Source organism: Vulpes lagopus, chromosome 11, assembly GCF_018345385.1.
Source record: "Vulpes lagopus strain Blue_001 chromosome 11, ASM1834538v1, whole genome shotgun sequence".
NCBI classification, from domain to species: Eukaryota; Metazoa; Chordata; class Mammalia; order Carnivora; family Canidae; genus Vulpes; species Vulpes lagopus.
The window spans coordinates 61,601,916-61,606,996 of NC_054834.1; the positions used below are offsets into that span (position 1 = coordinate 61,601,916).

The following is a 5,081-nucleotide window of genomic DNA, read 5'->3' on the forward strand; positions in this document are numbered from 1 at the left end:
ATGATGGAAGGAAGAAACAGCACTATAGTTACCAGGTTTATCTTATTGAGATTCTCTGAATTTCCAAGATGTGAAGTCATCGTCTTTTCAATATTCCTAGGCCTCTACCTCATGACAGTGTCCTGGAATGTGGATCTCATCACCCTGATCAAGATGGAATCTTACCTGCACACCCCTGTGGATTTCTTTATCAATAAGCTTGCCTTCTTAGGCATTTGTTACATTTCCTCCACAAGTTCCAAGATGCTCTCTGATTTCTTCAAGAAGCAGAAATCCATCTCCTTTCTGGGGTGGACCACGCAGCACTTCTTCTTCTCTAGCTTGGGTCTGACTGAGAGCTGTTTCCTGCTAGCTATGGGTCATGACCAATGTGCTACCATTTGTAATCCTCTGCTCTGTACTGCCATCATGTCACCCACCCTCTGTATGCAGATGGTGGCAGGATCTTGTATAACTGGATTCTTAGGCTCATTTATCCAACTGTGTGCCCTACTTCAGCTCCATTTCTGTGGGCCAAATGTCATCAATCATTTCTTCTGTGATCTTCCCCAACTGCAGATCCTATCCTGCTCTGACACATTTTTCTTTCAAATCATGATCTCTGTGCTCCCAGTGATCTTTGGACTTACATCAGTCTTGGTAATCATGATATCCGATGGTTATATTGTTGCCACCATTTTGAAGATCACATCAGCTGAAGGCAGGTCCAAGGCCTGCAACACCATGCTTACCACCTGACAGCTGTGACTCTTTTTTTTGTGGTTCCAGCACCTTTGTCTATTTGTGCCCTAGTTCTGATGATTTTCTGAGCCAAAATAAACTTTAATCTGTTGTATACGCTGTTGTGATTCCTATTTTAAATCTATTTATCTACAGCTTAAGGAGTAAGGAAAACAAAGATGCCTCAAGCAGTTGGAAGAAGAGGATATTTTCATAGAATTATTGATTATGGCGTACCTTTTAGGGCTTAGGACACAAAATATACAGAACAGTGTATGAAAAAATGCTGTAACAGTACTTATAATCCTTGTAATAGATTGTATAGCCTTTAACAAATATTTGCTTCCCCTTTATTCCCTGAGAGAGGATTTTACTTCCTCCCTTTGGAGTCAGGCTTGGGCATGTGACTTGTTATGGCAAATGAAGTGTGAGTAGATGTGACATATCCCACATCTAGGTAGAGGCTATATATGAGTGTGATTTTTTACCTTTTTAATTTTCCAGTGCTTTCATTAGTGGTTGGCTTGCAAGGAATAAGATAATGATACAGGAGAAGAACCCCCTAGCTGACACAAGATGAATATGTAATGTTAACAAGAAATAAATTTGTTTTGGATTATTTGCATATACTCAGTGCATTATACTGTCATAGAAATTTGTAGAGGCAGTAGTATGCTATTAAAAAAATTAAGCATTAACATTTGTAAGTTTCTTCAGGGCCAAGCAGTAATTATCAAGCAACATGTTATTGACAACTGGAAGGATAGCAATTTATGTTTGGCACAATAAAACATTTGATATGACTGTCACCTGTGATAACTTGGAAGGGAAGGGAAACCTGGGTGGCTCAATGGTTGAGTGTCTACCTTTGGCTCGGAGAGTGATCCTGGGATCTGGGATTGAGTCCCACATTGGGCTTCTTGCGAGGAGCCTGCTTCTCCCTCTGCCTATGTTTCTGTCTATTTCTCTCTGTGTCTATCATGAATAAATAATAAATCTTTAAAAAAACTTGGAAGGGAGATTATGTGGATAAATGGAATTCTTGTAGCATGAGTTAGTTGTTGTTCTACACAAATGAGATGAGCTCACAAAACAACTGGCCAGTTTGCATGGAAGAATGAAAGAGAATAGACACAGTCAAGAAATTTAGAGACTTGAGAGGAGCTAAGATGGCAGGATAGTAGGAGGACCCTAGGCTTGTCTCATCCCTTTACCACAGCCAGATAAGTATCAAGCCATTCTGAATAACCGAGAAATTGACCTGAGGACTGACAGGACAAACTGCACAACTTGAAGGAGAGAAGAGGTCACATTGAGGAAGGTAGAAAGTGCAGATAAGTGGTTTGAGGGAGAAATGGATTGTGGGAGCTGCAGAGGGGAGGGAGCCCTGGTCACAAAGGGAAGAGAGAGAGAGAGACAGAGACAGAGACAGAGACAGAGAGAGAAGCACATGGGAATGTACAAGGAGAACACTTCTAGAAAACCATGACTGGGAAAATGAGCGGGGTGATTTTCATGAGGTTTGCAACCAGTGGGGCTCAGTCTCTGAGGATCATTTAAGGTGCATGGGAAAGCACTGTTTGCTCTTCCTGGCGTGCATCTGTGAGAGGTGGCATTTGCAGAGATGTCTCTTCAGGGACAAAAGAGCCAACATGTGCCATTTACCTCCCTCGCCTCTCAGTATGGGTGCAGAAACAGCTGCTGGGGCCACTAACCCGAACACTGGCTCTTTAGGCTGCTTTGCTCTAAATCCTATGCTGCTGCACTCTGGGTCAACTACCCTGCTGGGTCAAACTTACTGTTTCAACAACTTAATGGTCAAACTTACTGCTGGGTCAAACAAACTGGCATGTTGAGACCCTCCCCCAGAAGACCAGCACAGGTCCCTGCTATACCAGGTCCCTAAAATTTGGAGTTTTAAAAGTCAGCACGCTAAGCTGGGATAGAGCCCAGGCATACAAGCAACCCGGAGATGGACAGTGTGAAAACAGCAATCTGAAGAATGTCTGAAATACATGAGAAGAAATTATTCACTCTTTTGGGACTATTTCCCTGAGAGCAACAAGCATGGAGACCCCTTTTAGGAGACAAAAGAGCTGGCTAGCCCCATTTCCCTCCCCTGTCCCTCATCATAAAGCAGCTTCAATAAATAGCACAACACCAATGGTGGCTGTTTAACCTGTTTAACACCAAATCCACTATCCCTTCCCGTGCTCTGCTGGTACTATTCTCAGACAAGGGTGCCTAAGTCCCAGCGCAGTGGGCCCTTTCCCAGGCGACCAACACACATGCAACATGTCTACTGACCAGAGAGTTCTGCAAGGCTTCAGTTCTAGTGGAAGCAGCATCAGGTCTTATTTAAAACAAGCAGGCCAGAGCACACCTAGTTAAAGTTCACCACATTCTAGTCAAGGTCCAAACGCTGCCCCACTGCCCACTGCCGGCAAGGAGGGCCTCTGTAGACAACTGGCACAGAGCAGCCAAAACACAGTACAGAGTGCACTCAGTACACACCAGAAACACTCCCTGAAGCACCAGTGAACACTATATGACTTCTTCTTCACAAAGCCATTACTCTTAGGAGCAGAAAACATAAAAGACTTTTCTAAAACTTAGAATGCTGCGATGAAGGAATTCATCCCAAAAAAGGAGAAGAGAAGGTAATAGCCAGAGATAAATAATAGTGAAAGGGAATATAAGGGAAGGGAGAAGAAATGTGTGGGAAATATCAGAAAGGGAGACAGAACATAAAGACTCCTAACTCTGGGAAATGAACTAGGGGTGGTGGAAGGGGAGGAGGGCGGAGGGTGGGGGTGAATGGGTGACGGGCACTGAGGGGGACACTTGACGGGATGAGCACTGGGTGTTATTCTGTATGTTGGTAAATTGAACACCAATAAAAAATTAATTTATTAAAGCAAAAATCATAAGGATACTTGCTGGGCTTGAGAAAAGCATGGAGACATCATGGAGACCCTTACTACAGAGATAAAAATAGATAAAAACAGCCATAAATGAAAATTGCAATAACTGAGATTTGAAACAGACAGGGTGGGTGTAATGACCACAAGGATAGAAGAAGCAGAGGGATAAGTAAGTGATATAGAAGATAGAAATATAGAAAACAATGAAGCTGAACAAAAGAAGAAAGAAGAATTATGTCTCCTGAGAATAGACTCAGGGAACTCAGTGACTGTATCAAATGTAATCACATGCATATCACAGGGGTCCCAGAAGAAGAAGATAGAGAAAAGGTGGAGAATGTTTATTTGAGGGAATAATAACTGAAAGCTTCCCTAATCTTTGAGGGAAACTGACATCCAAATCCAGGAGGCACAGAGTACTCCCATCAAAATCAACAAAAGCAGTCTAATACCAAGAAAAATTTTAACTACATTTGCAAAATATAGAAATAAATGAAAAACCCTAAAAGCAGATAAAAGAAGTCCCTAACTTACAAAAGTCCCTAACTTTTAAAAGAAGGGAGTCACATGATATATTCAACATACTGAATGGGAAAAATCTGCAGCCAAGAATACTCTACCCAAACAAGGCTATCATTCAGAATAGAGAGATAAAGAGTTTCCCAGAGAAACAAAAGCTAAAGAAGTTTCTGATCACTAAACCAGCCCTGCAAGAAGTATATATACATTTATAAAGATTTTATTTATTTATTCATGAGAGAGAGAGAGAGAGAGAGAGAGAGAGAGAGGCAGAGACACAGGCAGAGGGAGAAGCAGGCTCCATGCAGGAAGCCTGATGTGGGACTTGATCCCGGGACCCCGGGATCACGTCTTGAGCCAAAGACAGATGCTGAAGTGCTGAGCCACCCAGGTGACCCCCTGAAAGAAATATTAAAGGGGACTCTTTGAGTGGGAAAGAAAGACCAAAAGTGACAACGATTAGCAAGGAACGGAGAAAATCTCCAGAAACAGCACAAAACAAGTAATAAAATTTCACTAAATATGTTATCTATCAATAATTACTCTAAATGTAAATGGACTAACTGCTTCAGTCATAAGACATAGGGTGTCAGCATGGATGGATTAAAAAACAAGACCCATATACATGCTGCCTACCGGAAACTCATTTTAGACCTAAAGACACTAGATTGAAAGTGAGGGGATGGAGAAACATTTATCATGCAAATGGAGGTCAGAAGAAAGCCAGAGTAGCAATATTTATTATATCAGACAAACTAGATTTTAAACCAAAGATTGTAACAAGGGATGAAGAAGGACACTATAATTAAGGGGGCCATCCAACAAGAAGATCTAAAAATTATAAATATCTATGCCCCTAACATGGAAGAACCCAAATATATAATATATTAATAGCAGACATAAAGGAGCTCAATGATA

At 41.7% G+C, this 5,081-nt stretch overlaps 1 pseudogene; it reads left to right on the plus strand.

Annotated features, from left to right (window-relative positions):
• Positions 1–937, plus strand: LOC121471566 (annotated as a pseudogene).
• The last annotated feature ends 4,144 nt before the right edge of the window (positions 938–5,081 follow it).